A 25,949-nucleotide genomic window follows, 5' to 3' on the forward strand; every position below is an offset into this window, starting at 1 on the left:
CATTGGCTTCATATTGTCTTCCAAATTGATTCTGATCTCCTGTACAAGAGAGAAGAACATTGAAGCATGACTGGAGGGATGGCAGAGACTGGGTCAGACCCCGTCTCGTGGAGAAACCATGTCTCCTGCCCTTGGGTGCTGCCTATTGTATCTGGAGAATACTGCTGCCCAAGTGGATCTTCTCTGTTAATTCTCCATGAATTAAGAGGAATTCCTGAAAGAGCATATCCCCCAGAATGAACTTCCTGGTTCTCTTCTTGTTCTACCTGGTGTTTGAACTGATTTGTGTTGTTATGATCTGCATGTGCTAGAAAACCCATTGTTTGCAAGTCTGATCCAGGGAAGAGCACGAATATGTTCTTGCATAATTCTAGGATGCCTTCAGAGAGCCATGCAAAAATTCCTTCATTACCCCTGTCAGACAGGTAACATTGTCTTGCACCTGGTCTTTCAAGGGATGGTTTATACGGAGTACACCTGGGAAATATTTGGCTACTGTCAAGAGTTGAAGTTCTCCTGGTATCACCCTCTTCTATCCTATCAGTTGCTGATCGTGAGCCTGTTTTCTCCACCCTAATTGTTGAAACTATCTTGGCACCATAACAAAAGCAAATGGATTACTATATTTTCAACTTTATGAATTTGATGAAGTGATGTTTCTCCAAAATATGAGGTACTCAACTGTGATTTGATGAAACCAGATCCATCAAAGCACAGTTGTGTGTGTAACTGTTTGCCAATTGTTTTGACCATCACTGTGTTTGGGTGAACAACTGAATCAGGCTGGAATACTGGGTACTTCTTCTTCTTCATTAATATTGAAGTCAGCTGCCACCATGGCCATTGTGAGTACCACATTTCTGATCTGCTTGTTGGTAGAGTCAGATCTATACCAGGAAACTTACATTGATAACCTTGAATACCCCCCGGGGTTTTGGACATGGTCTTTCCTACTTACTACCTTTTCCTGAACTTTGCAATGATTATCTTTTTGCTGGGCTTTTTCATGGTCCTGAGCTGCCTCTTGGGGGTGTTCTTCCCTCTGTACCTGGCAGCCACCAACCAGATCACAAATGAGTGGAATAGTTCCAGCTGGAGCTGGTGCCAGTATTGCCATTTTGTGGCTTGTTCCCAGTTGGTGAATCCCACATCTACCAGGACATTCACTCCCCATCGCCTTTGGGGCAATCTTCAATAGATCTTTCTATCTTCTGTCCCATATTATAAGAAAAAGAAGAAATTAAATGGACAGAGTGTCACTGTCTTTTAAATATAGTGAACATCTCTTTACATATATTAAAAAAAGAGAGAAAAGTACCTTACATGCCCTTTCCCTCAAGTGCATGCACAAGGGTAGAGGGCCAGGGGAGAAATTTTAACTTTATATCATACTGGGAATTTGGGGTTATGGGATTGAACATTAACTAAAAGGACTGTCTAGGAAATTTATGAGAATCATTTGAGTTCAGCTATGGGCAGAGGAAGATTTAGACTCACAAAAAAAAAATGGAAAGAATATGAGAGGCAAAGTTGGACCATGCTATGCTCTCATTGAAAACAGGATTGAGGGCTGGGGATGTGGTTCAAGCAGTAGCGCGCTCGCCTGGCATGCGTGCGGCCCGGGTTCGATCTTCAGCACCAAAGATGCTGTGTCCGCTGAAAACTAAAAAATAAATATTAATTCATTCTCTCTCTCTCAAAAAAAAAAAAAAAGAAAAAAGAAAACAAGATTGATTCAATATACTGGTTACATTTGTGCTTTTCTATAGCTGATACTGTTTCTATACTCCAAGTTCATGGGATTTAGAATGTCTTATCTCCCCTGACGCCTTACTTAATTCTTCATTATCATTTAGCATAAAACTAATCATCTCCCTGAGCAATTCCTGGTACTTCAAATCTTGGTTTGTAGTCTTTATCTTTGTTCATATCAGACCCATTGATTTACGAGTGCCATCATGCTTGCAACAAAGGATTTTGGTCATGCGTTTTGGGCTGATTATCTCATAGCTTACAAATGCCTTAAACTCAGAAAATGTATCTCATTCATCTTTGTATTTTTCACGGCTGAGAACTGGAAGATGATCAATAAATGAATGAACGAAATGATGCTGTAGAGAAGGAGAGAAATGCAATTGTCAAAATCAATAATAGAGAAGCAGGCACGATTCTTTTCCAGGGTGGATGAGGCGCTCCATCTTGGAAAGTCCATATTGAAATGGCAATAGACATTTTTATAGAGCTTTCCTGAGGATGTAAAGAACACAAACTGTTGACAAAGAGCACAAAAGTTCATTTAGGATAATATCCTTAGAATGTTTTGAATTGTGAACACACACACACACACACACACCCATATATGTGTATGCATGTATGTATATATGAATGAATCTGTACAGGGCAATCTGGGAGTTAAGAAGAACAAAATTATGGGTCCCTGTGTTTCAGAATAACTTTGTACCCATACACCAGCTTTGGGGAATAATCAACTTCTGAGGTGATTCATTTGATTACTGAGATACAGAGGAGACAAGGGATTCTTTTTTATTCTTATAATAAAATTAAAACAAAAGTGGTCTTATTACCAACCAGGCCCATTTTCTCTAAGGAAAAAAAAAAAAGCTTTTTCTCCCAATATTTCATGTGAAAAAAAATAAAAGTGAGTTAACTGTTGTATTGTTTCAACACAAAAATAGAAAATAGAATGATTTTGGCTATAGACAAAAGTATGCAGATTATTTCAGTTCCTTTAAAAAATTAATGATATCTTGATATGATTTTAAGTATTTCTCCTGAGAAAACTTTAAAAACTTTAGTTGAATATGTTTTTCATTTTCTTTTATTTTTTGAAATGATATCTCAAGTTAGAAGACAGAGTTTTAATGATATTATTGCCAAACAGTCATCTCTCCATATTTATGGGGATCACATCTATGAATTCAACCACATGTGGATTGAAAATAATTTTTAAAAAAATTTTGTCTGTACTGAACATGTACAGGTTTGTTTCTCTTGTAATTATCCCCTAAGCAATATTTTATAAGAACTATTTACATAGCATGTATGTTGTTTTAGAAATTATATTTTAGAGATGACAGAGTAGATAGGCTCATGTCCATAGGCTATGTGGAAATACTAGGCCATTTTATGTAGGGACTTCAGAATCCATGAATCTCATAATCTGCGTGGGCCCTGAAACCAATCCTCTGTGTGTCCTGAGAGTTGACTGACTGCACAAATATGTTTATATGTGTAACTGTGTCCATATATGTATCTATCAATGATCACTCCTTTCTTTTTATTTTCTTATAGTATATATTAGTTATTTACTTTGAACCTTATAAGATTATCTAAAGTTTTAAGAATTTCTTTCAATGAAAAGTCTCAAGTTTATCATCCCTAGTTGTTAACATAAGTATGAAGAAAAAAAGAAGCATCTAGAGACTGACTGTAATAACCATTATATGGTCACTAGAAGGGAAATGGAATAAGAAAAGATAGAATTAGCAGTGCTTAACTAGTGTTTCGTGTTATACTAAAAGGCACTAAGCTTAAAATAAAATTAAGGGGCTCAACTAACATAAAAGTGCCACCACACAGTTGAGTAGCAAAATATAAGAGTCAGATTCATTAGAGCTGGTTTGGGACTTACATCTTCAGAGTTCATCTCCAAAGCCATTGTCTATGCCACCTTAGTTTTACAATGACATTTTCATCCTGCAGTGTTCACACACTGGATCTCATCTTCTCACTGAATGGTTTATGGCAACAGGAGTCAATAGCCATGAAATTGCAGGTCCTCTAATAATATTACCACTTACTAAAGGAAACAGCTGCACACAGTTGTACAGGTTTGTACCATACCTAGTGTAAGAGAGGGCATTTCACTGGATTTGCTAAGATTCTCCTTACCCCTGTCAGTTTTAAAATGGAAATATTCTTACCTGGAGAGGCAAAGAGTGGATTTAACTTCATAAGTGAAAGCAAGTGTTTGTGTGAAGTCTTTTTATTTGTGGAATCACTGAAGATATTAAAATATGCTCATGTGCACACCTATTTCCTCATCCAAAATAATTTTCACTTACAAGAGAAAAATTAAAAGGTTGAGTGCATGTTTACTTAGGCATGCACACAAATATAGATAGACATCTTCATACATACATATATTTGCATATTTAACATATTTAGTTGAAATCTTTTTTTCCTTCTAAAACCAAACCTGCCTTAGCAATGAAGTCTGCATTTTGTGAATGAAAATAAAGCACTCCTTGAATATTGCATCTTTACTAATGAAAGCATTCTGTTAAAAATGAGAAGAATGGTCTTTTGTTGGGGACCTTTGTTTCTTCATTGTTGTTTTCTCTTTTTTAAAGTTTTTGTTTATTTAAATTTTCAAACTAGAAAAAAATGTAATTTTTTTTTCTTTTGGGTTTCTACTTAGCTTACAAATAAGTTCTAAGACATTGTTTGAGTAAATTATGACAAACAAAAATCATCCTGATATAAACTAAAATCAATATTCAGTCATGTGCAATTGCATTTTATTTTAGTGAATGTCAGAATAATGATATGTGTGTGTTAGACCACAAGCATCTAAAGAGCTTTAAAATGTGTGGTTGGGGGATTTTCCAGCTGCTACACATCCTGCCAGATGCTTCAGTGTTTGGGTCTGTTCCACAGTTCAGGAATGGAGTAGCTTATTCTGCAGAAGTACTGTCGCCTGCATTCTGATGGTTTCCTACAGCTGCTGCATTATGTGTGGCTCATGTCCAGGGGACCTCTGCCCATCAAGCACTTTTCCTCAGTTAAAAAATACTAATCACAGCAACAAAGCCAAGAATAGCTACTCTTTGTTGCACAAATTTATTGCTAATTTATTGTTTTTTTGTTATGACAATTCAGCTGAAATTGTATCACACACTTACCAAATTCAGAAGATTAAAACTTAAATACTAAAATAATTGGAAATAAAGCATAAAACAATCATGTAACCACAGAATTATAGGCTAGTTTCGAAATGTCACCATAGAATACTGATCTCATTAACTTAAAAATAATGCTATACATATAAAGACATGCATGCACAATAAAAACTTAGATATCTCTACCATAAACATTTGTATTACAAATAACCTTTTCAGCAAACGTGTGCATAGGGGATATTTTGAAACTCATAACACTTGTCAAGAGGAAATTAATTTCGACTTGAACTAAGCTAATGTGAATGTCAAAAATGCCCTTTGGAAATTTAATCACAACATTAAAGATCATGCCCAAGGAGTAAATTTGCATAAATAAAAACAATCTACAACATGTCCTAACTGTTGTTTTAATACAACCTAGTTTAGTAAATAGCCTACTTGTGTGAACTTGGGTATGTCGTTGAACCTCAGTGTCCTCATATAAATGATTGTGAGGGTAGAGTGAGGCATGCGTTCAATGTATTTTTGAAAATAATAAAATCTGTGAGTCATTAAATATTATTAGAAATGTTTAGATCATGCACACATATATCACATATATAAATATGAATTAGTTGCATTTCTAGTGATAGTAATACTTTCTTACATTCGTATTAAATGTATTTCTATATGTTATTATGAAAAACTCAATTATTTGAATGGTTTTGTGAAGTAGTCCTGAAATCAAAGAAAGAAACATACCACAGCATCTTCTTCTCCAGCATAAGAAGAAGTGAGAAATTTGACTGTGTGTTTTCTAAATGACTGCTAAAAATGTTAAAATGATAGGAGGATTGTCACAGTAAATAAAACAATTTAGAACATAGAGCTAGATCTCTGGGATATGTATGTAAACACAATAAACTTCTATATTTGGGTGTCAAGCTGGTGACTTCCAATAATTGTTTCTTTTTTAGATTTCCAGAAAACCATGGTTAAGAATGAGTTTGCTCATGTACATATTTATCTTTGAATACAGATCAAGCACACAGTTAGGAAAAACCAAATGAAAAAAAGTTTGTCAGGATTTATTAAACTGTAAAATAAGACATAGTCCCAAAGAGCAGAAGAAAAATTCCATTTTATTTCAATTTACCAAACATCTTTTCTTTTTCTTTTTTTAAGAACTTCATTGCAGCAGCATTCTTGTGGCAAGTAAAATCAGTATGTTGTTCAGATCTCTAGTTGGGAACTCAGAAATGAATTCTGGACTTAGCCCAATTTTAGAACCATCAGAAAGAAAATTAAAATTAAACTTCAAAGCTGAAAGGTTCCAAAACCTTTAAAAAAACTGAAGTAGATTTATACATAAATTTAAAAAGATTAAAATAAGTGCTAAATTTCATGGGCATATGAATTGCATTGGCTCATCCTGACTATAATTTTATAGAATGATAAACAAATTAATGTTATCAATTATGAGATTAATTCAAGCTGTAAATATAAACCACACTGGGTGATCATTTTATGATTTAGCCCTTGGTTTCTCATTTTAAATTTGTTACCAAGTTTAACAATAACGATTGACAATTAATGCTTAACAAAAAAATGAATATCTAGCCCAAATATTATTTTCTCTTAAAAAAAACCCAAGAAATAATAAAAAAAAAACTTGCTTTTTTATTCCTAACAAGATCATGCACATGGTTGATTCCCTTATCCCCTCTTTTGAGGGGAAGGCAGTACCAGGGATTAAACTCAGGGGCACTCAATCACTAAGCCACATCCCCAGCCCAATTTTGTATTTTATTAGAGACAGGATCTCACTGAGTTGCTTAGTGCCTCACCATTGCTGAGGCTGGCTTTGAACTACTGATCCTCTGGTCTCAGTCTCCAGAGCCGCTGGAATTAGAGGCATGCGCCACTGCGCCTGGCTCATTTATCACCTGTTTAAACATTGTTTTAATATTGTCACAATGTGTCCATTTCTCTGATTTTTTGATGTTCAGGGCCATGCTTTTTATTGTATTTTTATTCTCAGCATAAAATTTTGTTTATGGCATATAAGATTGTGAACAGTTGTGAAGATGTGACAAGAAAATTAATGAGTGAAGCAATAAGTGAATGCAGAGAAACACGCAATTGTTGTCAGTATCAATTAGATTATCAAAAGCTCAAGATCAAGTCAATATGTGAGATAAAGGAAACCACATCTGACATTGTACATGTCATTGTGTGAGGCTCCAGACTAAAGCTCAGTAGGTAGGAAGGATTTAAGGTTATGGGCTCTGAAGAAACCAGCTATGATGGACTTGTCTGCTTAAGCTTTCTGGTTATCAGTCTCCATGTTTGTAATATAAAAGGATTATTTTAGTTATCTTTATATTCCTTCTGTGTTTAGCAACTTATTATGATGGTTGATGTTTGTACTGTGGAGCCATAAGCTTTGTAGGCTCCTCCTCACATACTGCTTTGAGGCACAGGCACGGAGTCACACAGAAAACCAGCACAAACTTCTACAGGTGTGCTATATGCCAATTAAAGCAGAAGCAGAAGAGACACAATAAAGAATTCTGCTGTGGTCTTGGTTGATGGTGATGGTGGAGAGTGTGCATGAGAGAAACAGAGAATGGGAGAAAGTGTGAATGTTCAGGAGAATTAATTTTTGTTTTTTTAAGTGACACTAAAACTGGATTTTTTTAAGGATGAGATTTGCAGGGGCACTGTAGCGGGTGTAATGCTGTGAGTCATTCCAAATATCAGGAAATAGCACTCACAAAGAATAGAGCTTCAAAGCAGTGGGAATATAAAGGAAATTGGAAGTAGTTCAGGTTTTGTTGGAGAATTAATTTATATGACAAGTTGGACACTGGAATTGTAGGTGAGAGCCAGACTTAAGAACCTCAGGGGTTCCATGCCTAAGGGGGTAGACTTTATTCTTTATGCAGTAGCCAACTCCTTGGTAACTTGAACAGAGGAGGAACATGACAGATGTTTATTTAGAAATGTCATGACACTTGCTGAGTAAAGTCTACATAAAGGGAAAAAAAAAAAGCAGAGACTGTGGTTCTTTAAAGAGGAAAGTTTAAATGAGATTCTGGTAAGAGAAGGTGGGGTGTAAGCTGGAGCCATGTCAGTAATACACAGAGGAGCCTGTGATGAGAGACACTTAGAAAGAAGGATCAATCAGTAGGACTTGGTAAGTGACTAGAATTGGAAATCATGGGAGAATTTCAGAGAAGAGCAGAAGATCTTTTAGGAGAAGAGATGATTTTGTAAACAAAGATGGACAACAAAGAAACATTAGTTTGTTGGTGGAAGGATGATGAATTTGGTTTGAGATATGCTGTATTGAAGTACTTTTGGAACATTCAGGACGGAATAGCCCATTGAATCTAGAATAACATCCATAAATCTTACTGATCTTGCATGAGAACTCCTACATGATGCTACCACTTGTCCTTTACCTTCTACCCTAGTCGCACACCACCCTTTCTATATTCTTTAGACCTGAGCTTTAGCATTTTCTTCTGGCTCTGTTTGAAATACTTGTCCATGCACCTCTATAGAGCTGGTTTATGTTTATTAGACCTTAGCTTTTTATACATGTTCTCAAAGACTCCCTAGTATGGTTCATTACCCCAGTCATTTCTATCATCACCTATTTTATTTTTTGCAAAGTTTATGTGACTACTTAAAATAGTCTCAGTTACTTCTGTATTTACTTGCTCTCAACTTGAAAGAAAATCCCTCTTAGAACAGGGATTTCTTGTTCAATATTGTGACCTGTACGCCTGGAACAGTGCTGATATTTACTAACTTCACTGATGAAATTTGTTGAATGAGTGATTGTGGGTATGGAATTACAGAGCGAGGCTGGGCTGCCACTCAGGTGTCCTGACAAAGGATTCATATAGGAACAAATGCACATAAAACTTCAGAGAATTTCCATCACTCAAGGTCCTTCCAGGATGTTACAAACCGTCCACACTAGCAAATCATTTGCCCAATCAAGCATTTCTATAAAATTCACAAAATAAGCTATTTGAAGCACAATTGATCAAAAGCACTGCCTTTTCCCACTCTGTCTTCCTTCCTCCACCCACCTGGTGTTAGATGATATTGAAAAAGATATATGTGGGATCTGGCTCAGGAGACATTGAGTCAGGATACATTTATTTTGTTTTAATAGGAAGAATTTATGCAGTTTTCAAACTGCAAAATCATATATAAAAATTATATACAGAAGGGAATATTTATTTATAGTGAGAACTATAGTAATTAAAAGTTACAAATTTTTAAAAAAACTAACAGATTCCCAAACATCACAGGGTCCAAAAAATTGGTATGTTTTGATATTTAGGCTATATATATATATATATATATATATAGAGAGAGAGAGAGAGAGAGAGAGAGAGAGAGAAAGATAATTCTATTTCTCTATTCATATATTTGATTTTTTCCCCCTTTTCTGTGGTGCTGGAGATTGAACCCAGGGCCTTGTGCTTGCAAGGCATGCACTCTACCAACTGAACTATATCCCCAGCCCCCTCATATATTTGATTTTTGTAACAATGTTTTCATTGTTTAGCAAATTATTTTTAGCATTGTAACTTGCTAAAGAAAAATGTAAATTTTAAGGATTATTTTCAGATTTGGGGAAAACCTCAACATTTTTTAATGTGGAAATTATTAATGTCACGTTCTCTGTTTTTAGTACATCTTCAGGTTTGTGCTCTACCAATGTGAAATTTCTATGAATGTATAAATTCTGAGAAATTCTATTTTATGTAATTGCCTCTGAAAAAAATTGGTTCATATGTTTATCTTTGTATATTCTTCTTTATATAATATATTCCTGAAAAGAGAATTTCCATTCCTTTTGAGATAAGTTTTCTATTTATATGCTATTTATTCAACATTGGAAGATTCTTCAGTTGTGTACATTTCACAGCTTTTTATTCTCCTGTTTTCCGCACAAGCTTCTCTTGCCTGGCCCCATGGAGTACAGTCATATTTTAATTCAATCTCTGACCCTGCCCCTCTCTCTCCACCTTCCATTGGGTCAGCATTACAGGCTCAGGCTATTTCTTCTCCAGGAGAATTAGCCAGAAATTGACTTTGTTACCACAGAGCTACATGTGACATGCATGGAGGATGGTCACAAGGAAAAGGAGATGAACAAAAAGGGCATTCCCACATGAAATGCTGAATAAAAGAACTCAGTGGAAGAGTCAGAGAACAAGTGGCCGGAGAAGAATGATTATAACAGGAAAAGATGGGGATCCAAGAGAAATTTTTCATTCTGAAAGTAGATATGTTTAGAGGATAGGAAAGGTAGCAGACTACAACAGTTACTAATAGGGCATTATGTAAAAATGTGGATGTGTAACCGATGTGATTCTGCAATCTGTATTTGGGGGAAAAATGGGAGTTCATAACCCACTTGAATCTAATGTATAAAATATGATATGTCAAGAGTTTTGTAATGTTTTGAACAACCAATAAAAAAATAAACATAATGTTTGTACTGAATATTCATTATTAATTCATAATTTAAAGAATAAAAATAGTATTATATTAAGGATAAGATTTTATAGCTAACAGTTTGAGTCCCTCCCCACTGCACAAATCTTTTAATAAATACAATGAAACACTATTATTAAAGTTGAGTTTCCTTATGATGCCTTCCCCAATTTATTGCCTTTGTTCTTATTGCTTCCTGGAGGCAGCTATCATCAAGAATTTAGTGATTTTTTTTTCTTTCAAGCCATATTTTATTACATATATAAATATCCAAAAAATACATGTTATGTGTACGTATGTGAATACATACATATATATTAATGTATATATGTGTAGTTGTGTGTGATTTGATAATTTACAAATGGTATAATAATTTCTGCCATTTGTGTTTTCTTTAGTTAATATAAAAATTTGGATTAATCCACATCAGCACACATAGCTCCAGTTCACTTAAATTACAGTACAGCATTCAATTTTATGAATATACCACGGTTGATTTGCCCAGTTCCCTGCTGACTAACATTCAGATTGTCTCCCATACTTCATGATTATAAACCATACTATAATGACAAATTTGAACATGTAACGCTGCATACATGTGAAAGCCTAGAGACAAATCTTTTTTTTTTTTTTTTTAATTTTCCCTTGAATGGGAACATTTAGGTCTAAGGTGTATATGTCATAAAAACTTGCTGATTAAGGAACCCCTGTCAGAAAGTGGTCCTTGTTATAGAACCTGGAGTCCAGCCACAGCTAATGATTTTAACAGAATTTTTAAAAATGTACCTGCATTGTTCCTTGGGTCTTCTGTAACAAAGTGCCACAAATTGAGTGATTTAAACAACCAAAACATTTTACCTTCTGGAGACAAGAAGTTCAAGATGAAAGTCTCATCAGGGTAGGCTCTTTATGAGACTGTGAGGAAAGGATTTGTTCCAGACATTTCTCTTCACTTGTCTTCTCCCCAGGTTTCTTCACATCACAGTTTTACTATGTGTGCCTGTCTCTGTGCCTCAATTCCTCCTTTTTATAAAGAAACTAGTCAGATTAGATTAGGGGTCACCCTGACGACTTCAGTTTAGATTGATTATCTCTGTAAAGACTCCATCTTCAAGCAAGGTTACATTCTAAGGCATCAGAAGTCAGGACAACAATTTATCTTTTCTGGAAAAAAAAAAGTTCAACTGATAACAGAGCCAAACTTAAACTTATTATTTCATGGTATCAATGGATAATGAGTGAAACAATACAATGATAGGAAAATTTGTCATGATTTTTTCTAATACTTTGCCTATATTTTTGTTGAGATGGAATACAGGTCACCAGGCAAGTGGCTATTATAAAATAATACATGCATGAAAATAAAAATCCAGAAGAAAAATCTTCTACACTGTTGGAGGAATGTAGATCAGTATAGCTATTATGGAATACAGCAGGGACAGTCCTCCAAAAGTCAAAAATAATACTACCATGGGTGAATATGGAGGACATTATACCAAGTGAAAGAAACCAGATGCAAAAAGACAAATACTGCATCATCTCACTATATATGAGATTTAAAAATGCAAAATGCTTAGAAATAGAGTGGAAGAATGGTTATCAGGAGCATGAAGGAGCAAATGGTGAAATACTGATTTAGGGGTACAAAACTTCAGTTAAGAAGAATAGTATCTGGAGCTATATACTGCATGGCAGCTATGGTTAATAACAACATTCTATGGACTTGAAAATTGCTGAGAGTGAATTTTCAATTTTCTACCACAAAAATACTGTAAGTATATGAGTCGATAGATATGTTAATTAGCTTAATCATTTCATAATTTTTTTAAAGAGAGAGAATTTTTTAATAATTGTTTTTTAGTTTTCGGTGGACACAGCATCTTTTATTTTTTATGTGGTGCTGAGGATAGAACCCAGCGCCCCGCGCATGCCAGGCAAGCATATAATGTTTTTATATAGAGAAGATCATGTTATGCCCCATAAATATACATAATAAAAATAAATTTTAAAAGCAACCCCCCAAAATAAAGCATACAAAATAGCAATAAAATATAATATTCATAATATAAATATAAAATAGATATTTGTAAAACATTGTCCTATGTCCAAAGATATGCACTCCTTTGAATACCTCCTATCTATCCATCTTTCTTTCTTTTCTTCCTTCTTTCTTTCATGGTAGCCTCTAAAATAATAAGAAATTGTCCAAACAATAAACTCCTATCTGTATCAATTATTGTTGGATTAATAGCAGAAAATGTAAATGCTTATGGTATGGGAATTTGATGGTTCTCAAGGACTCAGCAATAGATACATATTCATATAATATTCATATTCACATATATACCTAGATGTATGTGTATGTGTGTATACAACTTCCACGAGTATGTACTCAGATTATATTCTAAAACTTAAAAATCAGAGGAAAATAACTTCTGTTTAAAATAAATACATAACTACAACAATCAGATAAAAATCATAACCATTATGTGCAGAGTTAAACAGAATTAACAGCATTGATTATAGGTTGAAAAGTTCATAGGCACTTGTATTAATATGTATATATTTAAATTAAATTATTGTAAAATTACACAGAGTTGGTAAAAGCAAAATTAGTTTATTCTAATTATGATCCTTTCAACTAGATATAAATAAAGACATAATTTTATAACAATGGCACACATTTAAAAGTAATTTTATTCTGCTCCTCAGAGTGCTCCACACTGTAGCTATTTTCTCTGTGAAATTTTTTTGGCTCTAATTCTATCACATGGGCAGATTACATTGAAAACAAAAAGAAAGGGTCATGACCTTCTACCTAACCTTTGCTATTTAGATCCAAGGCCCAAGGATTTAGAAAATGTAAATTGTCCTGGCCTGTTTCCTGACAAGACAAGAACATACATAGATGAATTATTTTTCTAAACCTAAACCTTTTTTCTCCTTAAGCACTTCTCAAATGTTAAATTTAAAGACAGTTAATTACCAGCTATTCTTTAGATCCCAGGAAAACAATTTTTTACTCAGTAAAATGAGCATGCAATCTAGGCTATTTTTTTTTTTTGATTGGTGAATGAATATATATTCATGTCAAAAGGCAATAACTTTGTATTTTTCAAAAGACCATAATATTATGGAGGCTAGCACTTGTCAACTCAGTCACACACACACACACACACACACACACTTGTAGATATATTTCTGATTTTCCCCTGATGAATAGTAGTGAAATTGCTGAGAAACTGGAAAAAAAAACACCTTAGGAAAACAATAAACAAACAAAAACAAAACTTAGCACCAACCATAACATTAACTTTTGAATGACACATTGGTTTATCTAACTTTTCCTGATCTATACCAAGTTCATCAAAAAATATTTTCACAAAATCCATTTCTACAAAACTAACAAGTTCTGTAAAAATATCAATAGTGTGCAAACTTATAGCTGCAAATTAATGTCCAACTCCAAATGATCCGATTTCCTATACATTTTATAAAAATTGTAGTATTTTAAGTTATTGACACTTCTTGGAATGAGGTGTAAAACCCCACCAAACAAATCCCTGAAGGGGTAGAATATTGCAATTTATGAATATACCTATGTATTTTACATGTCCTTGTTTTATTTTTATAGACTTTATTTGTAGATCAGCTTTAGAATCACAGCAAAATTGAGCAGAGGCACAAAGGCTTCTCATATACCTCTAGTCCCTCTACAAGCAGTTTCCCTCATTGCTCATAATCACACCAGAATGGAACATTTGACAAACTGATGAACCTACACTGACTGATACATCTTTATAACCCCAAAGTCCATAGTTTACATTAATATTCACTCTTGGTGTTATGTCTCCTATGATTTTAGACCAATGTATGACATATATTCATTATTGTATTACACAAAATAGATTCACTTCTGTAAAAATTCTCTGTGCTCCACCCATTGATTCCTTCTTTCCCTCTAATCTTTGGCAACCACTGATCTTTTTATTGTCTCCATTGTTTAGCATTAAAAATGTCCTATATTTGGAATCATATGTAGCCTTTGCTGATTGTTCTTTGACTTAGTAATTTTCATTACTAAAAACAAATAAGGTATCAAGCTTGAAAACATATGGAGGAAACATACATGCAAACAATGGAATTGTTTCCATTTACAATTTTTTCATCCATTTACCTCCTAAAGACAGTTTGATTGCTTATAAGTTTAGGAAATTATAAATAAAGCTGTGCTAAATATTATGGGTATAGGATTTTATGTAAACATACATTTTCCTATTCTTTAGGTAAATACCAACGGATGTAATTCTTGGCAAGAGAATGTTTAGTCTTAGAAGAAACTGCCTCACTGTCTTCTAAAGGAACTGTACAATTTTGCATTCACATGAGTGATGCAAGGCCATTCTGGTTGCTCCACATCCTCATCAGCATTTGGTGATGTCAGTTTTCTGCTCTCTGGCCATTCTAATAATGTGCAGTGATATATCATTGTTGTTTTAATTTGCATTTCCCTAATGACGTAAACATCTTTTCATGTGCTTATTTGCTATTTGTGTACTTCTTTGGTTAGGTATCTATTTAGATTTGTGTCCATTTTATAATCAGGTTGTTTGTTTCCTTATAGTTGATTTTTTAAGAGTGATCTCTATTGTTTGATAACAGACCTTCATCCAATGTATCTCCTGCAAATATTTCTTTACCACCCTATGGCTTATCTTCTTATTTTACTGACAATGTCTTTCATGGAGCAGAAAATTTTAATTTTCATAAAGTTCATCTTATCACCGATTTCTTTCTAGATTGTGCTTTTTGGCGTTACATATCTAAAAAGTCATAATTAACTCAAGATCATCTAGATTTTCTCCTATATTACCTTTTAGAGTTTTTAGTTGTTCACTTTACATGTAGTTCTGTAATCCATTTTGGGTTAATTTTTCCAAAGGGTGTGAGGTCTCTGTTCACCTTTGCATGTGGATTTCTAGTTGTTTCAATACCATTGTTCAAAAGATTTTTTTTTGCTCCATTGTGCTGTCTTTGTTTCTTTGTAAAAAATGAGCTGATTACAACCAATCCCCAGCTTATGATGGTTTGACTTAAATTCTTATTAATTTGATGATGATGAAAAAATGAATGCGCATTTAGTAGAAGCCATACTCTAAATTTGAATTTTTGTATTTTTTTTTTCTTGTACTAGTTATAAACAGTAAGAGACTGTAGAGCAGGAATAAGCTGTAGCTTCTAGTCAACCACTTGTACCTGAGGTTAAAAACTTGATGCTCTACAATGCACTATGTCGATAATCAGGTATATTAAGTGCACGTCAACTGACTTGTGAAATTTTCAACCTACCATGGTTTTTTCCTGAATGTAATCTTATCTCAGAATCCTAAGTAGCAGCTGTATGTTTGTGAGTCTATTTCTAAACTCTTATTCTGTTCCATGGATCTATGTGTTTATTCTTTCACCAGTATCACACTGTCTTGACTATTGTAGCTTTATGGAAAGTCTTTTTTTTTTTTTTTAAGAGACAGTGAGAGAGGGAGAGAGAGAGAGAAAGAGAATTTTCATATTTATTTTTTAGTTATCGGCAGACACAACATCTTTGTTTGTATGTGGTGCTGAGGATCAAACCCGGGCCGCATGCTTGCCAGGTGAGCACGCTACCGCTTGAGCCACATCCCCAGCCCCAATGGAAAGTCTTGAAGTTAGGAAATATCATCCCTACTTCCTCAGTATTGTGATTATTACTATAAAGTTTTTGCTTCTTATAAATTTTATAGTTTTTCAACATCCAAAAAATAACTTGTTGGGATTTTGATTGAAATTTCATTACATCTGTAATTCAGTTTGAGAAGAATAGAAAATATTGAGTCTGTCCATCTGGGAATATAGAGCATCTCTCTAATTATTTAATTCTTTGATTTCCTTCCTCAGAGGTCATAGTTTTCTCATATAGATCTTGCATATGTTCCCTATATTTATACCTACGTGTTCTATTTGTGTATGTGTGTGTGTGTGTTAATGCATCTAGTGCAGTGTCTATTCATGTCAGGATGATATTTCCAAGTACTTTCCTAGGCCTGCTCTCCATTTCATGAAGTGTTATTAATCAATGGATATAGAATTTCAGTAAGCAAGGTAAGTAAATTCTAGAGAACTTTTATACAACACTACACCTAAGGCAACAATACTATATTGTATACTTAAAATTTTATTTATGGAGTAGATTTTATATTAGGTGTTGTTACAACAATAAAATATATGTATTTTTTAAAACAAATAGCTTGTAAAGTTTTTTTTCCCTAGTGCTCTGCATACTAACTGCCAAACATTAAGATGAATGATCTAATTTTCCTTGTCATTTAACACGTGAAGTGGCAAGTGTTAGTATTTACTTCTAAGAAAAAAAATTATGACATCAACATAGACAGAACAAAACATTGATCCATTTATTCAACTTTAACCTCAACTATCTCGCTGTGTCCACACTGACACATTCCCACACCCATCATATGGACTGCTACTCTGTTCATTGCCCCTGGGCATGAATTTCTTGATTGTGAGTGGGACTGTGTTTGCTGTCAAGCCATTCCCAGCCCACTGCATTGCCCAGACTGTCTTGCCAATTAGCTTCAGTCTGGGCTTAATTATTGTGGAGCACTGGGGACAGTTGGAAGCAGGAAGGTGACCCCTACCTCCTCACCTGTCCATCCTGTCCCAAACTCTTCCTCAAAGAGAGGCTCAGATACTGGCTATATTTTGCTGTGGATCCCTCCAGAAAAATCCAATGTGGGTTTAGGTTTCCACCAGCTGACCTGTGGCTGTGAGCTCTTTTTTTCAGATGCCAGCCTAGAGGGAAGCCTGCCTTGCAGCTCTTTCTGATCTTTGAATTTCCTCTTAGTAGCTTGATTGGCTTCTTGGCATGTTTATCATCATGGCAAACAATTAACAGCACTAAATTTTCTTTGTTTAAAATACGGTAAGTGGTTTCTGGGTTTTTTATTGTTGTGTTTTAGTTGGACTGTGGCAGATAAACTCTGTCGGATGACATCATAGGAATCATATTGAAAATATATATATATATATATATATATATATATATATATATATATATATATATATTAGTTCTAATATACTAGGAGAATATACATATATATATGTCAGATTTCTGTGCCTTGTAGACTATGATTCCTTTTATTAATTGTTTTATTTTCTTAAATTAACTGATGGGGAAATTATAAAAGTTGTACATATTTGATTCTGTTTTAGACTTAAAGTACTAAACTTATGGCTTCCATGCTGGTTTAAGTATTTCTCTAAGAAAATAACATTTTCTTTAATAAAAATACACATCAGCATTACTTTGATAATTAGTTCTAATATACTAGGAGAATATACATATAAGTAGATGACAAATTTATCATGGTGTTTCATTATATATATGTATTTCATTTATTCTTGCAATAATTGAAAAGGGATATTATGGACTGGGATGTAGCTCAGTGGCAAAGTGTCTGCCTTGCATTTGCAAAGTCCTGGGTTCGACCCCTAGTTCCCCCCCCCCAAAAAAAAAAACAAAACAAAAGGGATTTTATGTGACATAACTTACTGTCATGTAGCTTAGAAACAAGGTACAAGCCAAATCTAGGACTTCCTGAATCCAAAGTCTAAATCACAGTTTATATTTATATAAAACTAGCACTTCTTCAAAGAAAATAATTAGAACATTAGTGAGAGAATATGAATGTTCAATATGCATAATATGGAAATTTGTCTCTTTTTTTCTTTTTGCTAAATAAGAAAAATTCCTTTTAGTGATTTAAAATTAACATTTCCTTTCCTTCAAGGAAAAAAATGTTTTTATTAATGATAAATGAGTTTTTGGATATAATAAGTTTAAACATACAGTATGAAATTAAGAGAAGAAAAAGATGATGTATTTGGGATTAGGTTGAATCCCATAAAGATTAAAGAAAGAAGTGGGGAAAGCATGTCAGTTGAAGCAGCAGCTTGGGGATTGAGGCAGGGGAAGATTCACAAGTGAGAGGAGCAGTGGTGAGTCACCTCTATGGAGCAGTTCTAGAGAAGAACAATTTACATTAGAAAGGAGGTTCCAAAGTAAATTGTATTTATATGATGAGGACAGAAATTCAATTTGAAACAAATTCAATGGACTCTGTTAACTATCCTGCTCTCTGAATAATAAAATTTACAGAGACTTTGGCTATCTGAACATTAGACAAGGTATAGTGTTTAACTGTAGGCAGGAAGGGTATGACTGAAAAAGGTCACTGGGGGCATTTTTGTTTCTGTTTTTTATTTTTTGACCCTGGTGTGAAGAGTTCTCTCTGCATCCTTGTCTTGTCCTGGGTTGCATTCTTATGCCACATGCTTCCACTTCCATGTTTTGCTTCAACTTGGGGCCAAGGGAGTTGGCCATATGTGGACTGAGATCTCTGAAACCATGAGCACCAATAAACTTTTCCTCCTATACATTTTTTCATCAGGTTTTCTTCATTTATTTTTTTTATTTTTATTTTTTTTTTTTAATTTTGAGACAGAGTCTCACTATGTTGCCTAGGTTGGACTGGAAGTGATCTTCCTGCTTAATCTCCTGAGTCACTAGAATTATGGGCCTACAATGCCATGTCTAGGTAGAAGTCCAGCTTTGGATACGTTCTTTAACAATAGTGTGGGGCCATGAGTCCACCTCAGCAGGTAGTCAGCTCACAATAGTGTGGACGTTAACCATACCCAGTCCTGTGCTGGTATTGGCAGGAGACCGGGGTTGGTCCTTCCACCATGATTCTACTCAGCTTTAAAATCCTGCAGTGCCTGACTACAGATTGGTGACTATGGACAAGGTGTCTGGTTCTGCTCCAGCTTCAGAAGAGGTTTGTGGGGACACACTGTCCTTTTTAGATACTTCCTCAGTTTATGCTGAAGGGCGTAGCAACTGTCTCTTTGGATGTCGGAAACATTATTAATGGGTAACTTGGATGGCTTCCAGTTTTAAATGGGGCCTAAATAGACAGAGGGCACTGCAGCACAATCTGTTCTGTTTCATGGGGCACATGAACCCATAAATTAATTGGTGATAAATATATCTATAATTTATAGTGATGCCATATGGAATCTCTGGAAGCCCAAATATAAGGGTGACAGCATAGTAGCCTAGGGATCTGGATATAAGCCATTCCTTCTGTGGTATACAGCTGCACCCCAGGAAAGATTGCGCATTTTACCATGGAACTTCAAGTGATCATGCAATCAGATGTTCTGGCTTTGAGTTAGATATATTTTCAGGTTCTCCAATTTAGGACACTGAGAATTTGCAACATTCATTCATCACATCATGTAACACATATTATTTCAGTTTCTGGGAATTGAGTGACTGGGCATGGGATAACAAGTTCCTCTGCCGAGGATTTCAGAGGTTGTGATCAAGGTGTCAGCAGGACTGTATTATCATCTGGACGTTACTGGGGGAAAAATCCACTTTCAAATCCACTCAGATTGTTGGAAGACTTCATTCCCCTACAGTTGTAAGGAAGAGGGTCCCAACTTCTTGCTAGCTAGAGGCTACCTTCAGCTTCTGGAAGTTGCTTGTAGTTTCTAGAAGTCGCCTGCAATTCCTGTCTCACAGTCATTTATACTTCATCTGGCCATCAAAGAAACTCTCCATGGCAAGTCACCTACCAAGACAAAGAAACATAATCACGGAAGCTGCCTCCCATCTCATTTGCCAAATTCTATTAGAAGCCAATAATGGGTCCCATTGGCACTTCATGGGAAGAAATTATGCAAGGCATGAATACCAAGAGGCAGAGGTCATTTTTGTTTTTGTTTTTTTGACCCTGGTGTGAGGAGTTCTTTCTCTGCATCCTTTCATAGGGGATAAGTAAATTACTTTCATTAGTACTCTTGGAGCTACAATATACACCTTGGTAGTACCAATACCTTTTCCTCAATTACGAAGGTTTCAGGGGAGATACCTTATGATCAAATAATAGATGAAGAAAGAATCCATGGTATTGTACAAGTTAGGAATAAAGGAAGCATGACAACATGTGCAAGGTCATAAAACACATAGGGCAAAGAAATAACTTCTAGAAAGGTAGATAGAATAGCTGAAAATGTATTAGCAATTGTGGAGCTTGGGAATGCAGCTCTGTATGTTTGAAAATCTCTACTCCATTATTTTATGAAAAAATATTTTATGATCCAAAAGTTACTAAATGGTGCCAAGAATATGCAAGTTTAGACTATATATACATATACACACATATATAATATGTATATGTCTCTCTATATTATACATAAGCTTTATATAATGTAGTTCTAGCCTATATAAGTCTCAAAGCAATGGGGTGAATGTAGAATGATACCTTCTTGCCATCATAAATAAGGAAGTCACTTGTAGAATCATTTGTGCTTCCCATTTCCACAATCTGGATTAGAGATAATTGTTTCCAAGGAAGACATTCTTCCATAGAGGATAAGGAAATAATTACATTGAATTTGGAGTTAGAACTGCCAGATGATTACTTTGGATTTCTCATACCAATAACCTACAGGCAAATAAAGGAGTTAGTATAATAGAGAGGTGTTATGGTTTGGGTCCAGATGTCCCCCAAAGTTAATGCATTGAAACCATGATCTTCAATGCAGTAATGTTCAGAAGTTAGGCTTTTAAGCAATGAAGAAAGTTATATCTTTATTGGTGGATTAATCCATTTGATGAATTAATAATTCAAATAGATTACCAGATGGTAACTATATGCAGATGGGACATGGCTGGTGGAAGTAGGTCACTGGAGCGTAGCCTTGGACTATACCTGTACCTGGACCCTTGTTTTGTTTTGTTTCTCTCTCTCTACTCCCTGGTTGCTATGACCACAGCAGCTTTCCTCCACTATGCTCATCTGTAAGGATGTTCTACCTCATCTTGGGACCAAAGCAATGGAGTCACTGATCATCAACTGATCCTCTGAAACCCTGAACCCAAAATAAACTTTTTCTGTCAGATTATTTTTTATCACAGCAACAAAAAGCTAACACAGGAGGTAATGGGGTCAGAATACCATGAGGAATTAAGGTTGTTTTTATATGATAGAAACTGTGACAAATATAGAGTGCAAATGATTAATGAGGTCATATCCCGTTTCTTCTGTGCTCAATGATAACAATGAATGGACAATTACAGCAGTTATGTTCCAACAGGAAGGGAAAACTGGCTCCGATTTTTGGGCATGATGGTTTAAATGAAACCCACAGAAAAGAAGTCCAGACCAGCCATGCGTTCTGTTGTATTCCATATAACACATGAAATCTTACCTTCAATCTTGTACTTCTCACCAATTATGGACTTGCCTGTTGGTACATGGAGATGTCATGGAGGGCTATTGGATGCCCAAGAATGTGTTACCTGGAAGCATAGAGAGTTGATCCTATGGAGAAATTTTTAACCAGAGGAACTTGGGAGAAATTGGATAAATATTTTCTTACATCTTTTCCAGACAGTCTTGAGACACTCTATATACCCCTTTAGGAAATCTCACAGAATGGAGAAATTGGTTACAAATAGCTATACCTAAACTGAGAATCTACCTTTGTATTTGCTCGCTCTTTTTCCCTATATTGTTCCCCCACCTCCTGGATCACACTTCCTAATAAAACACTTGTTCTTAAGCCTTTGCTTTAGCTCTGGTTTCTGGAGAATTAAGGCTGCTGTTCTGCTTATTATGTGAATGTCCAGACACACTCCAAGTCTGCTAATTCTAGATTATCTAAACCTTTATGGTGCTTAGAGATCCATATCACTGGAAAATTCTATTCAAAGATGTCAAGTAAAGACATCATTGAAGCTACAAATCAATTTTGCTAATTGGGTACAGAAGCCACTGTTCTTCACAGAAGGTCTCACACATGTCCTACATAATGTGTTGGTTAGCATTTGAGGAAAATACAGCCCATCACATCCCACTTTATCCTTCTCTACCCAGTTAAAATTAACACTCTGTCCTAATTATGTAGTAATTATCCAAGGTATTTGGATGAATTCAAATGACAGTTACTATCAAACATTCTAATATGTATATTTACTAATCTGTACTTCACCTTTACTTCTCCATGTATATTTTCTCCCTCTCTTCCAAAGTTACATTTCAATACATGGATAATTTCATGATGTGGTAATATTGTAAATGAAACAAACTTGCAAGCTTCTCATTTGTCATTGACACAATAAATCCTTATTATTCACTTATTAGAAAATTTTACTGCATTTTTAATTTTGAAGGCATTCACTTCATATGTGCTTATGGAATATATGTCCACTTGAAAAAAAATGTGAAATACTGAAGATGATGAAACAAATAAAAAAATATAAATGAACAGTATCATTGTCTTAGAACTACCTCTGGATGAATATTTATTATTGTTATTATGTTGTTGTGACTTTTCAACTGCATCATTAAAGTTTACCTGTAACAAAAAAACAATGAATTTTGTCCTAGTTTGTAATGAATTCTAGATGGTCATTACCATAGATAATAAAGAGACAGCATTGTGAAAAACTGAGACAGTTCTGACTTGGCATATTCCGTGTTTTTAGCATGCCGGTTCCATTCTAACAAGTATCAACCCTTCTCCTTTTTCCTGATGAGGCTATACTTTCTTTTTTGAACTCAGGCCCATGGAATTGGAATCCTTTTACTAGGTAGATAGTTTCTATCCAAAAGAAAAACATGCTCATTATTACCTGTGACTAGCATCCTCTGAATTTTCTCCCCTCCATGCACATGAAATCACATTGTTATTGGTGCTCTTCTGCCCTTCACCTTACATGCTGATCTTACAACAAAGCAACTACTGAAGCCACATTCCTTCAGTCCTCACTAATAGGTATGAATTAGTTCCTAGGCTCCGCTTCCCTAGATTCTGCACATGTCCAGGTGCCTTAAGCTGAACTACAGCCTCTTAAGACCCATACACAAATGCTTTCTGTTTTGCCTAAGTTTCACTGATGTTTTGACCTTTTAATCTCTCATGGGGTTTTACTTTATAATAGCTTAAGGTGTTAGTAGTCCCAAAGGCATTTATCTTTTGATAGGTTTCTCCCAAATTCGAAAAACTTTCCAACTCATAAAATAAATATCTAATGCAAGAATTTAGTAGGTATTTTCAAATTGGAGTGCATGCATCTATGTGTGTGTGTGTCTATCTGTCATTTTTATATTTATCATCTACTTATCACCCATTCTAAATAGATTTAATTAATTCCAGAGGAAGACAGAATAATAATGTTTTACTGAATGACATAAAGCAAAAAAGTGGGGTAAAAATCCTGTCATTAGATGAGAAAAAAAGTTCCCATTACTGTGGATAAAGTATGATAGACTAGAGGTAACTTGGTTAATAAATTTTCTTTCTTTATGATCGTATTATTTTCACAGCACACAAGAGAATTTTTTACTCCCTTTTGCACTTTGAAGTACGAAATCAGGATAAAATAAAAACAATTCATGTTTTTAAAAGCAGTCTGAGGGTGAACTGTTTAGTTCTTTGCACCTACTACTTCAATGGCCTTCTATCGCAAGTTCTGGAAGAAGGTAAGCATAATGTATTTGAGGATAGCCGGGTTCTAAATCTACATGAAACAGTATTGGTTTGTTTGAAGTTCAATGTGAATAAGTGGGGAAAAAAATCAACAAAATCTAAGTCGCAGAGACTGTATTTTTAAATAAGGTAAATACTCACTAACATATGAATATAGCAATATTTCTCCTTCTTCACTGATATTTTTATCAAATCATGGTCATGGTAACTTCAGAATAAAGTTAAATAGATTCTACTAAAAGTATCTTATTTGATGTCACCCTTACTACCACTCCACCCCAAATCCAATTGTCCAAAGGCAGCGACTTTCATTTTTGCAATATTAATAATAAAGGTACAGGAGAGTTTTCTCACTTAACAACTTAGACATTTATCCATTATATAAATTTTGATTTTCTGTTACAGTGGATAAGGAATTCATCTCTCTTGATTGGAATTTCAAACAAACAAAAATTTAAAAAAAAAATCTCCTAACCATGAGTAAGATTTTTTATTCCATAAATTTTAGTTTTATTCCATAAATTTTATTCTAGTTCAGCAATCCAACTAACGCTTGAATGATGCTTGGAGTTTTTATATACTCATTCTCAGAGGATATCAGCTTTTTGCATGAATTCCTCCAAGTTCTGTGAAATGATAATTCTTAAGGTTGTCAGTTGTCTGTTTCATAATTCCATATCGCTAAGATCTTTCTCTCTCCCCACCCTGCCCCCTGCCTTTCAAAGTAAAATCTATATTCCTGGGATTTCTCCCTCTTGATCTACAATTCCACATGTAATTACTACTATTCTACCTGATCGATCTATAAATATTCTAAGACACTATTGATTTCTTAGTTCCTTCTCTACAGTGTTAAACATTATAAATTTCTTATATCAACGTTTTTTCAAGTGCTCTTTCCATCCTCAATGCCATATATAAATATATATATATATATATATATATATATATATATATATATTTTAAGCATGACATCTAGAGGGAGGCTAGTATAGTGTTATACCAAGAGGCCCTATTTGCTCCTTTTGTCACTTCCAGTCGATTTGGGGGAAGCCAAATGGCCATAGTTGAAGTTACATGCAACCAATTTTTTTTTTTAAATTTTTATATGTTCTTTTTAGTTATACATGACAGTAGAGTCTATTTTGACATCTATACAAACATGAAGTATATTTTTTTCTAATTAGGTTCCCAGTCTTGTGGTTGAACACAATGGTGAGAATGGTGAGATTAACTGTGATGTATTCATATATATGCATAGGAAACTTATGTCAGATTCATTTCACTTTTACAGAGTTGTGTTTGTTGTTGTTGTTGTTTTACTCAATTAAACCAGCTTCTGCTGAACTCTTGAAATTGATATCTTATACCCCAAAACAGGGCCAAAATATTTTATCCTTGTTATATTTTCTATCCATTTTTGATCAGGCATGTTATTAAGTTTGAGAATTTTTTGAATACTTATTTTTATCACCTGCTATTTTTAATACTTTCATATTTGCATTACCTGCAAAAATCCCCCTCTTGCCAATGTTACTCTTACTGTAGCCATTAATAAAGAATTTTAACTGGACAGAGCCAAAAGCAGACCTCTAGGCATCTCCCTTCAGGATGACATTGATTATTTTACAAATATTTCTGGGAGTTGGATTGTCTAACTGGTTATGACATTTGTGATTTTATAAAAGGAGACATAAAAGAGTCATATTAAATGACATTCTAAAAAAGTCACATAAAAATAAGTAGTATCTGAGAAAAGTATTTTTCATGTACTTAAAAAATTATTCCAAAATAATTTGGTGGGGACTGGGATTGTGGCTCAGCAGTAGAGGGCTCGCCTAGCATGGGTGAGACCCGGGTTTGATCCTCAGCACCACATAAAAATAAAGGCATTGTGTTGTG

The 25,949-nt window shown here is 34.6% G+C and overlaps 1 pseudogene; it reads left to right on the top strand.

The window, feature by feature from the left end:
• Positions 1 to 236: 236 nt before the first annotated feature.
• Positions 237 to 1,198, top strand: LOC143398201 (palmitoyltransferase ZDHHC4 pseudogene; annotated as a pseudogene).
• The last annotated feature ends 24,751 nt before the right edge of the window (positions 1,199 to 25,949 follow it).

This window comes from Callospermophilus lateralis, chromosome 4, assembly GCF_048772815.1.
Source record: "Callospermophilus lateralis isolate mCalLat2 chromosome 4, mCalLat2.hap1, whole genome shotgun sequence".
In the NCBI taxonomy this organism is placed as follows: domain Eukaryota; kingdom Metazoa; phylum Chordata; class Mammalia; order Rodentia; family Sciuridae; genus Callospermophilus; species Callospermophilus lateralis.